The 12536-nt window shown below is 44.1% G+C and overlaps 1 long non-coding RNA gene across 1 annotated transcript; it reads right to left on the bottom strand.

Moving 5' to 3' along the window:
• Positions 1–3305: 3305 nt before the first annotated feature.
• LOC123491266 lies at positions 3306–5384 on the bottom strand. The gene is made up of 2 exons (XR_006661265.1): positions 5053–5384; positions 3306–3641 (listed from the first exon to the last, which is right to left on the bottom strand). It is a non-coding gene; the product is annotated as an uncharacterized LOC123491266 (long non-coding RNA).
• Between the last annotated feature and the right edge of the window lie 7152 nt (positions 5385–12536).

Consider the following 12536-nt stretch of genomic DNA (forward strand, 5'->3'; position numbering starts at 1 on the left):
TCTGGGTTCTGACAGGGGCCTCGCAGGCGGCCGACGCAGAGGAGGAAGAGGAGGCACGGGGAGGAGGCGGAGGAGGAGGAGCGATGACCCTGTCTTTAGGATTAGGTTTAGGGTCAAGTTTAGGTTTAGGTTTAGGGTTAGGTTTAGTTTATTTGAACATGGTGGTACAGAAAAATACAGTGTATTCAGAAAGTATTCAGACCCCTTGACTTTTTCCATATTTTTGTTACGTTACAGCCTTATTCTAAAATGGATTCAATAAAAAAGAAATCTTCTCAATCTACACACAATACCCCATAATGACGAAGAGAAAACTGTTTTTTAGAAATTTTGGCAGATTTATTAAAGATAAAAACATACATAAGTATTCAGACCCTTTGCTATGAGACTCGAAATTGAGCTCAGGTGCATCCTGTTTCCATTGATCATCCTTGAGATGTTTCTACAACTTGATTGGAGTCCACCTATGGTAAATTCAATTGATTGGACATGATTTGGAAAGGCAAACACCTGTCTATATAAGGTCCCACAGTTGACAGTGCATGTCAGAGCAAAAACGAAGCCATGAGGTCGAAGGAAATGTCCGTAGAGCTCCGAGACAGGATTGTGTCGAGGCACAGATCTGTGGGAGGGTACCAAAAAATGTCTGCAGCATTGAAGGTCCCCAAGAACACAGTGGCCTCCATCATTCTTAAATGGAAGAAGTTTGGAATCACCAAGACTCTTCCTAGAGCTGGCCGCCCGGCCAAACTGAGCAATCGGGGGAGAAGGGCCTTTGTCAGGGAGGTGACCAAGAACCCGATGGTCACTCTGACAGAGCTCCAGAGTTCATCTGTGGATATGTGAGAACCTTCCAGAAGGACAACCATCTCTGCAGCACTCCACCAATCAGGCCTTTATGGTAGAGTGGCCAGACGGAAGCCACTCCTCAGTAAAAGGCACATGACAGCCCGCTTTGAATTTGCCAAAACGCACCTAAAGGACTCTCAGACCATGAGAAACAAGATTATCTGGTCTGATGAAACCTGAATGCCAAGCGTCACGTCTGGAAGAAACCTGGCACCATCCCTACGGTGAAGCATGGTGGTGGCAGCATCATGCTGTGGGGATGTTTTTCAGTGGCAGGGACTGGGAGACTAGTCAGGATCGAGGGAAAGATGAACGGAGCAAAGTACAGAGAGATACTTGATGAAAACCTACTCCAGAGCGCTCAGGACCTCAGACTGGGGACAATGACCCTATGCTTTGTCATTATGGGGTATTGTGTGCAGATTGATGAGGGGGAACAAACTATTTAATCCATTTTAGAATAAGGCTGTAACGTAACAAAATGTGGAAAAAGTCAAGGGGTCTGAATACTTTCCGAATGCACTGTACATAAAGGGCCAGTTTACCAGACACAGATTAAGCAGAGTTAGTCCTGGACTAAAAAGCATCTCCGTTAAAATGTGTCTGGGAAACCAGCCCAAAATGTGATGTCAAACACTATATTAAAAAACGTTATATATTAAAACAGGCAGATTGATACCTTTCTCCGAGCTGCTGGAGGAGTGTGACGAGTTATCAAAGATCATGTTGAATATTCCTCCAGACTGCATCTCCGCCACCACCCTCTCTGCCCTGTTAATACCCAGGGTCTTGGAGTCCAGCTTGGGCTTGAACCAACCACCACCCCCTCCTCCTCCTCCTCCACCACCACCACCACCACCGCTGGCGCTGTTACCGCGAGAACCCGGCTTCACGCTGTTGTTGTTGTTGCCGCCTCTGCTGCTGTTGTTATGGAAACCACACAACTCCTCGTCGCTGGAGCACGAGTCGCGGCAGGCCGCTCCTCCGGCTGGACTTCCTGAATTGTTTCCGTGGCGACGGTTGCGGTTGGTACCACTCGTGTCGTGGCGACGGCCTCCCGGTCTCCCGGCGGAGCCAGGTGCAGAACCCCGTGCATCGCCAATCAGCACGAATCGTCCTCATGCGACGCCGAGACGTTTCGATGTCGTTCACGGACAGGATGTGGTCACCGGAGCGGAGACCCACGTAGTCCGCCCCGACTTCCTTTTAGAATGCAGCTGAGGACACAGGGCCCTGGCCAAGAGAGGGTGAACCCATACCCTGCCCTCCCCTGGCCACCTCCACCCCCGGATACGATCCCCGCTGCCCCCATGTCCTCCATGACGTCTCTTGGACGAGGTGTCCGTCTGTCTGAACATTGTTTTGACTCGTTGTTCTGTTATTGTACGTTATTTATCCAACCCTTATGTTACCAGATAAGCTGACTGATGTTATTTATCCAACCCTTATGTTACCAGATAAGCTGACTGATGTTATTTATCTAACCCTTATGTTGTTACCAGATAAACTGACTGATGTTATTTATCTAACCCTTATGTTACCAGATAAGCTGACTGATGTTATTTATCTAACCCTTATGTTACCAGATAAGCTGACTGATGTTATTTATCTAACCCTTATGTTACCAGATAAGCTGACTGATGTTATTTATCCAACCCTTATGTTACCAGATAAGCTGACTGATGTTATTTATCTAACCCTTATGTTACCAGATAAACTGACTGATGTTATTTATCTAACCCTTATGTTACCAGATAAGCTGACTGATGTTATTTATCTAACCCTTATGTTACCAGATAAGATGACTGATGTTATTTATCTAACCCTTATGTTACCAGATAAGATGACTGATGTTATTTATCTAACCCTTATGTTACCAGATAAGCTGACTGATGTTATTTATCCAACCCTTATGTTACCAGATAAGCTGACTGATGTTATTTATCTAACCCTTATGTTACCAGATAAACTGACTGATGTTATTTATCCAACCCTTGTGTTACCAGATAAGCTGACTGATGTTATTTATCCAACCCTTATGTTACCAGATAAACTGACTGATGTTATTTATCCAACCCTTGTGTTACCAGATAAGCTGACTGATGTTATTTATCCAACCCTTATGTTACCAGATAAACTGACTGATGTTATTTATCCAACCCTTATGTTACCAGGTAAGCTGACTGATGTTATTTATCTAACCCTTATGTTGTTACCAGATAAGCTGACTGATGTTATTTATCCAACCCTTATGTTACCAGGTAAGCTGACTGATGTTATTTATCCAACCCTTATGTTACGGATAGCAGATAAGCTGACTGATGTTATTTATCCAACCCTTATGTTACCAGGTAAGCTGACTGATGTTATTTATCTAACCCTTATGCTACCAGATAAGTTGACTGAGAACATATAGTAATTTAGGCCTAGAACAACAACCAGGAAGAGGAGAGGGGTTGAATATACTGATGTGAGTTTTGTCGACTCCATTCCATTCAATGAGCTTTATTGGCATGGTAAGGCATGGTGAAGAGAACTGCTGTTTCTTTTGATGAGGCTTAATCTCTCTCCTCTCCTCCCTTCTTCCCCCTCTATCTCCTTCCTCTGTCTCCCTCTCCCTCTCCCTCTAATGCTTTTCCTCCCTGTCTCGTTCTAGTGTCGAGGGCTTTCAAAACAATGTGTCAGGAGGGTGAGAGCTTGGCGTCAGCCCCTCCACTCCAACGCCAGCCCTGCCATGCTGGTGCCACTCTCTGATGATGATGTGACTTGTCACAGGTCAGGCAGGGGGTCACCTACAGAGAGACAGGAGGGACAAACAGCACCAAGGACTCATTGTTGAGTATATCTGATGGTAGCCAATACAACACACAGAGGGCAGGAGCCAATATAACAACAATCAAGCCACATGCCTGAAAGGAACACATCTGAGTCAGCACAGTACCATTGGGGTTGGTAGCAGTGTTTCCCAAACCTCTCCTTGAGTACCCCAAGCTGTTCCACACTTATTTGATGTGTTCCAGATCCTCAAAAAAGTTATACAGCTGCACCATCGAGAGCATCCTGACTGGTTGCATCACCGCCTGGTATGGCAACTGCTCGGCCTCCGACCGCAAGGCACTACAGAGGTTAGTGCGTACGGCCCAGTACATCACTGGGGCCAAGCTTCCTGCCATCCAGAACCTCTATACCAGGCGGTGTCAGAGGAAGGCCCAAAAATTATCAAAGACTCCAACCACCCTAGTCATAGACTGTTCTCTCTGCTACCGCACGCGCGGTACGGAGCGCCAAGTCTAGGTCCAAAAGGCTTCTTAACAGCTTCTACCCCCCCCTTAAGCCATAAGACTGCTGAACAGCTAATCAAATAACTAACCGGACTATTATGCATTAACCCCTCCTTTTTGATGCTGCTACTCGCTGTTTATTATCTATGCATAGTCACTTTACTCCTACCTACATGTACATATTACCTCAATTACCTGGACTAACCTGTACCCCCCACATTGACTCGGTACCAGTACCCCCTGTATATAGCCTCATTATTACCTGGACTAACCTGTACCCCCCACATTGACTCGGTACCAGTACCCCCTGTATATAGCCTCATGATTTTGTATTTTATTGTTGCTCTTTAATTTTTTTTTTTACTTTAGTTTATTTAGTAAATAATTTTCTTAACTCTTGTTTGTCTTAAAACTGCATTGTTGCTAAAGGGCTTGTAAGTAAGCATTTCACTGTAAGGTCTACAGCTGTTGTATTCGGCGCATGTGACAAATAAAATGTGATTTGATTTCCAGTTGATTTTACCAATGAAGGGCTTGGTGCTTAGTTGACTAGTAGAATAGCACTGGAATATATCAAATAAGTTGAACGGTTTGGGGGAACTCAAGTGAGAGGTTTGGGAAGCAACTGTCTTACAGCCATGGAGAAAAAAGAAGGAAAGGTCCCCCAAGTGTACACTCCTTCAAGAAGTCATATAAAGGAAAGAACTATGAGATAAATAAACACCAAATACATTTTAAAACGCAATGCCATGTAGAATGCCAAGGAAGGATTACTGCATTCTACAACACCCCTTGGTGAATGAATGCACCGCCACCACTGACACAAAAACCACACCTGCCCGTGGGTGGGGTTGAGAAGACGCATTGCATTGTTCAATGGGAAGGATGATTTCAAAACCGAGGGCGGTAACTCGCGACTCACCTTTCCACAGGTGTTGAAGACAGGAGGGCATACAGTTGCGTGGCAACAAGATAACCTCCTCTCCTCTCTCCACACCCTCTAGCTAACAAGCAATGTTTGCTAACTGCTGACAAACCTACAAGTGAGCTAAACTCAGCCAAAGAGAGAACTAGCTAAGCTTAGCAGCTTGTTTGCAAGCGAGGACGAGAACAGAGAGCTAATTTAGTTAGCTGGCTACAGTAGCTAGCTAGGTACCTATAGCAAGCGTAGCTAACAAGCTAAGATTCTAACGAAAAATGACAACAAGTTGTTCATTGTATCAATAGCACTGCACTGTCGTCATTTGGGCTTCAGTCTTTGTGTTTATAAGGAATATAAAGAGTAGTTTACAAACTTTGTAATATTGTCCGTAAATTACTGGTCGAAAATCCATACACCTTGAAAAAGTGCATCCACCCGTGCTTTAACTACTGTCCCGCCTGAACGTTTCCAGAATCTTGTAATGTCAACGAGTAACCGTGGTAACGATAGTGTACACATAACTTTTCTGTCCTGTCATTGGTTTACATGTGTCAATCATACTCAGAACTGTTCGCCGAATGTACCAAAAAAAAAACTAGCTAGAATGATTAAAGTTTGATTGAGAATCGGCTAGCAACAAAAGTACAGTATGCTACAGGTGGCCGAAATCAAATCCAATGTTAACAAGAAAATGGCATCCAACCAAAGTTATATCTTTACACACAATTACAGTAAAGACTACACACAAGACCGTGGCACTCCGGAAAATGGTTTGCAGACGATACAGAGGAAGAAAGCTATACATTGTTTCCCAAGGGAGATTAGAAGCAGCTGGCTAAAGTGTAACGGTAGCGCTGCAGTTGTCATGGTTAGCTACCGGTTCAGCCTAGTTTATTCCGCTAGCCAGATGGCTAATTTTGCTAATCTATGTTGCTTACTGTTTAAATATATTAATATATCATGCTTATACCTAATTAACTAACTAAATATAATACCTATAACGTTAACTACTTTAACGTTTTGTTTCTTCTGTTCAATTTACTCAATCCACCACCTGGCCAATGCATTTTAGCCATTACATTGAAAAACGTACCATATCCATATGGGAGAACTTCACCGTGGCTATGTAACTAGCTAGCTATTCAGTTTGTAAAAAAGTGTTTAAAAAATGGTTACAGTTCACAAATGCGTACCCGATTATGTTCAGTCTGAGCCATGGTTAGGTTAGCAGTAAGCACCGTAAACAAACGTAAAGACTACTAACTACAAGCTGCTGAAGAAAGACTAAAAGGAGGTGTGTGTGTGTGTGTTTGGGGAGGGAGGGAGGGGGTTACTGTGGTCTGGAGTATTGGGGAGAAACTGGTGGTTACTGATGATGGAGATAACCTGACAGTAATACATGATATCACAACTGGTGGTTACTGATGGAGATAATATAACCTGACAGTAATACATGATATCACAACTGGTGGTTACTGAGGATGGAGATAACCTGACAGTAATACATGATATCACAACTGGTGGTTACTGATGGAGATAACCTGACAGTAATACATGATATCACAACTGGTGGTTACTGAGGATGGAGATAACCTGACAGTAATACATGATATCACAACTGGTGGTTACTGAGGATGGAGATAACCTGACAGTAATAGCCTACCGTACCAGTGTTAGTCTCACTGCCTTTCTTAGCTCAGGACGGTGTGGGCTCTGCTACCTCCTTCTCCTGCCTTTCCTTCTGATGGGGCTGAGAGAGGAGCGTTGGCTAGGGAGGGCAGGGTGGCCTGGGGGACAGAGAGAACAACACTGAGAGAGAGTGGGAGCATTGGTAGGGAGGGAGGCAGGGTGGCCTTGGGGACAGAGAGAACAACACTGTGAGAGAGGGAGCGTTGGCTAGGAGGGCAGGGTGGCCTGAAGCAGAGAACAACTTCACTGAGAGAGGGAGCGTTTGGCTAGGGAGGGGCAGGGTGACCTGGGGGACAGAGAGAACAACACTGAGAGAGGGAGCGTTGGCTAGGGGGAGGCAGGGTGGCCTGGGGGACGGAGAGAACAACACTGAGAGAGGGGAGCCTACATGATATCACAACTGGTGGTTACACTGAGGATGGGAGATAACCTGACAGTAATACGCATGAGTATCGCTGTAACTGGTGGTTACTGATGATGGAGATAACGACAGGAATACATGATATCACAACTGGTGGTTACTGATGGAGATACTATAACCCTGACAGTAATACGCTGATATCGACAACTGGTGGTTACTGATGGAGATACTATAACCTGACAGTAATACACTGATATCACAACTGGTGGTTACTGATGAGATAATATAACCTGACAGTAATACATGATATCACAACTGGTGGTTACTGATGGAGATAATATAACCTGACAGTAATATTACAGATCACAACTGGTAGGGTTATGATGGAGATACTATAACCTGACAGGTATACATATCACAACTGGTGGTTACTGATAGAGATAATAAGAACGGACAGTAATGGCATGATATCACAACTGGTAGTTACTGATGGGGATAATATAAACGACAGTAATACATGAGTCACAACTGGTGGTTACTGATGATGGAGCTGATAAAACAGTAACACAGATGTCACACCTTGTGTTCTAAAATATATATTAAAGTTATATAATTTATAATCTATGTAAAACCACCCCACTTTTTCTGGAGACAAAAACATCCCCATAAATGTCCATTCGTCTAACACATGCGGCACCAGATCTTATAATTCCGGTAGTCTGTGGCCGATCTCCCATAAATAGCTGCCTGATACCACTTCAGAAGAAATAGCTACACACAGCCGCACAGACAGACAGAGACAGTCAGCACAGAGGTCTGGGAGGTCGTGGGAAGCATCTTGTTCTGAGGATTTGAATTATGTCCGACAGCTGAAAGAACAGGATGGGAGGTTCATATGGGCATTTCGTCGCTGCTAACAACTCCTCAGAGAGAGGGAGGGAGAGAGGAGGGGAGGGGGAGGGGGAGGAGGGGAGGGAGAGACAGAGAGGAGAGAGAGGGTAGAGGAGGAGACAGAATGGTGAGAGAGAGAGAGAGAGAGGGGAGAGACAGAGGAGAGAGAGAGGGGAGAGGAGAGACAGAGAGGTAGAGAGAGAGAGAGAGAAGAGGGGGACAGATGAGAGAGAGAGAGAGGGTAGAGAGACAGAGGTAGAGAGAGGAGAGAGAGAGAGAGAAAAAGAGAGGGAGAGAGAGGGGGTAGAGAGAGACAGAGAGGGAGAGAGAGAGAGAGAGAGGTGGGAGAGAGGGGGAGAGACACAGAGAGGTAGAGAGAGAGAGAGGGGGAGAGACAGAGAGGAGAGAGAGAGGGGGTAGGAGAGAGACAGAGGTAGAGATAGAGAGAGAGAGAGAGAGAGAGAGGGAGAGACAGAGAGGAGAGAGAGAGGGGGAGAGAGGACAGGAGAGGTAGGAGAGAGAGGGAGAGAGGGGAGAGACAGAGAGGAGAGAAGGGGTAGAGAGGCAGAGGTAGAGAGAGAGAGAGAGAGAGAGAGGAGAGGAGAGACAGAGAGGAGAGAGAGAGGGGGGATGAGACAGAGAGGTAGAGAGAGGAGAGAGAGAGAGAGAGACAGGTGGAGCAGGAGGCTGCAGAGAGAGAGAGAGGGTGAGAGAGAGACAGGAGAGAGAAGAGAAGGTAATATCCTCTCATATGTGTCTAAAGATGGGTCTCTATCTGTGAAGATCCTCTCTAGTCTCTGTAAAATACCTCTCTAGTCTATCTGTGTAACATCATTGAGAAATGTTATATTGAGGAAATAATACATCCTTTCTGGTGTCTGATGCATAGTCAATCACAGCATAGAAATAGAATGAATAGAATAGTTGTGTGATTACAGCATTACCAAATGTGCTGTCTATGTCCAGTATAAAGTTAGTAGGTCCAGATTGGGGACCCCCATCTCCCGTGGTGCTGTAGAACTGGCATAGGGAATAGGGGTCATTGGGGACGCTACCTATGTGAGCCATATGGCTAGTGGTTAATCTATGATTAATAATCTTTAACACATTAAAAAATGCCCCCAAGTGTGGGTAGACTACACAGGACTGGATGACATCACAGCAAACTTGGTTGACTGTCTGTGACTTGCTTGCCGTGGGTCCTGGGTCTAAATTGTGTCTTTAATTCCGTTTCCCCCAAACTGCACCCTATTCCCTATACGCAGTACTACTTTTGACCAAGGATCCATACGGCTGCAATACAGGGAAGAGGACTGTTTAGGATGCCTTAAATCAGAGACAAGAAACAGATATACAGTGGGGAAAAGTATTTAGTCAGCCACCACATTGTGCAAGTTCTCCCACTTAAAAAGATGAGAGGCCTAATTTTCATCATAGGTACACGTCAACTATGACAGACAAATTGAGATTTTTTCTCCAGAAAATCATACATTGTAGGATTTTCATGAATTTATTTGCAAATTATGGTGGAAAATAAGTATTTGGTCACCTACAAACAAGCAAGATTTCTGGCTCTCACAGACCTAGAACTTCTTCTTTAAGATGCTCCTCTGTCCTCCACTCATTGCCTGTATTAATGGCACCTGTTTAAACTTGTTATCAGTATAAGAACACCAGTCCACAACCTCAAACAGTCACACTCCAAAACTCCACTTAAGGCCAAGACCAAAGAGCTGTCAAAGGATGACCAGAAACAAAATTGTGACCTGGAAACCGGCTGGGAAGACTGAATCTGCAATAGGTAAGTAGCTTGGTTTAGATCAACTGATCTCGGGGAGCAATTATTAGAAAATGGAAGACACATACAACCACTGATAATCTCCCTCGATCTGGGGCTCCACGCAAGATCTCACCGTAATAAAAATGATCACAAGAACGGTGAGCAAAAATCCCTGAACCAGCTAAGGGGGGACCAGTGAATGAACCTGCAGAGAGCTGGGACCAAAGGTAACAAAGCCTACCATCAGTGTGAACACACTACGCCGCCAGGGACTCCGAACTCCTGCAGGCAAGACCCTGTCCCCCTGCTTAAGCCAGTACATGTCCAGAGCCCGTCTGATGTTTGCTAGAGTGCATTTGGATGATCCAGAAGAGGATTGGGAGAATGTCATATGGTCAGATGAAACCAAAATATAACTTTTTGTGTTTGGAGGACAAAGAATGCTGAGTTGCATCCAAAGAACACCATACCTACTGTGAAACATGGGGTAACATCACAAGCTTTAGGGGCTGTTTTTTTCTGCAAAAGGACCAGGGATGACTGATCTGTGTAAAGGAAAGAATGAATGGGGCCAAGTGTAGCTCGTGAGATTTTGAGGAAAACATCCCTTCCATCAAATAAAGGGCATTGAATATAGAAACGTGGGCTGGGTCTTTCCAAAGCATGACAAATGATCCCAAAAACCGCCGAGCAGCGGAGATGAGTGGCTTCGTAAGAAGCTCATTTCAAGGTCCTGGAGTGTTCTAGCCAGTCTCCAGATCTCATCCCCATAGAAAATCTTTGGAGAGGGGAGTTGAAAGTCTGTGTTGCCTTGCTTTGACAGCCCCAAAACATCACTGCTCTAGAGGGAGATCTGCATGGAGGAATGCCAAAATAACAGCAACAGTGTATGAAAACCTTGGGTGAAGACTTACAGAAAACGTTTGACCTGTGTCATTGCGCTAACAAAGGGTATATAACAAAGTATTGAGAAACTTTTTAGTTATTGACAAATACTTATTTTTCCACCATAATTTGCAAAATAAATTCATAAAAAATCCTACAATGTATGATCTTCTGGATATTTTTTTCTAATTTTGTCTGTCATAGTTGACGTGTACCTATGATGAAAATTACAGGCCTCTCTCATCTTTTTTAAGTGGAGAACTTGCACAATTGGTGGCTGACTAAATACTTTTTTTCCCCACTGTAACTACAGTAGACGACTACTGCACATTATCAAATATTGCAGGTCAACAAATCCTTAAAATCTCTGTTAATCTGTTGTTTTCTTCCCTTCGCCGTAACTCAGCGGAGAGAGGATTAAACACGCCCCAAACATTGGACTAAACACCGTGAGAGATTAAACACGCCCCTTAAACATTGGACTAAACACCCACAACCACCTTATCCTACCTAATAAGGCTTGAGGTTAACAGCACTGACATGAAGCTAATGTTTGTATTATCTAAACAGTAGGGAATTAATATATTTTGAAAGAGAAGACATTCATTTACAAAGGAAACGCAACAACATGCAATTTCCTTTTAACATTTTTTAAAGTAAATACTTTATTCATTTCTACATCACATTATCTCCAGTAATTTCCTCATGGGTTAAAATATTGCCTTTAAATGATATTTGAAATGAACAGTATATCTCCTTCAGACAGAGTGAACGAGAAGTGGTGACAGAAACAGAATGCAACTGGTTGTGTAGGCAGGAGAGCTTCAGAATGGGGAGTGAGTCATTCTAATTCTCTCCGTGAGAATGACGGCTTCTGATTCTAAGGATGCCTCCTGATGATCAATGAAAGTCTACGGGGATTAAATCTCCATCACATCTGCTTCTGTTCGGACCATAGGACAAGGCTGGGCCAACCTCGCTCCCGGAGAGGTACAGGGGTGCAGGCTTTTGTTTCCAGCCCAGCACTACTTACACACCTGCTTTTAAGGGTTATCACAGAATCATCAAGACCTTCATTAGCTGAATGATGTGTGTTAAGTGCTAGGCAGGAATGAAATCCTGCACAACTGGCCCTTCTTGACCAGGGTTAGTGACCACTGAGCCACACCCCAAGACACTGAACTTTCAGTTTTAGCTTTTAACCAAAATTGATTTTAAAAGTCTCTCAATGAGAAGCTGTGCAACATATCAGTCGACCTACCCCGTCGTCCGCTCAACACAAAGAATTCTGGGAACTTGACACTATCAAGGTGCCAGTTTTACATGCTTAATTAAGAAAATAATTAAAAGGACAAAAGCAGACAGAATGGTGTTATCTGGGTCCATATGCTAACTTTAGAGACAGACTGAATAAGTGTTATCTGGGTCCATATCACCAACAACTAGAGACAGACTGAATAAGTGTTATCTGCGGTCCATATCTTAACAACTAGAGACAGACTGAATAAGTGTTATCTGGGTCCCATATCTTAACAACTAGAGACAGACTGAATAAGGTGTTACTGGGTCCATATCTTAACAACAAGAGACAGATTGATGTCAACGTTTTTTACTGTAGAAAATCTTAAAACCAAGTCCAATAAGGGTTTTCAGACCTCTCTCTCACACACACACACACACACACACACACACACACACACACACACACACACACACACACACGCACACACATGACACACACACACACACACACACACACACACACACACACACATCGCGGTCTGAAGAAGGCACAGCGGAGCGCCAATTATGAGTTGGCATAAATTACTGTGGGTTTATATATATATCTATATGTGTGTGTGAATCTTTACGTATTTT

Source organism: Coregonus clupeaformis, chromosome 7 (assembly GCF_020615455.1).
Source record: "Coregonus clupeaformis isolate EN_2021a chromosome 7, ASM2061545v1, whole genome shotgun sequence".
In the NCBI taxonomy this organism is placed as follows: domain Eukaryota; kingdom Metazoa; phylum Chordata; class Actinopteri; order Salmoniformes; family Salmonidae; genus Coregonus; species Coregonus clupeaformis.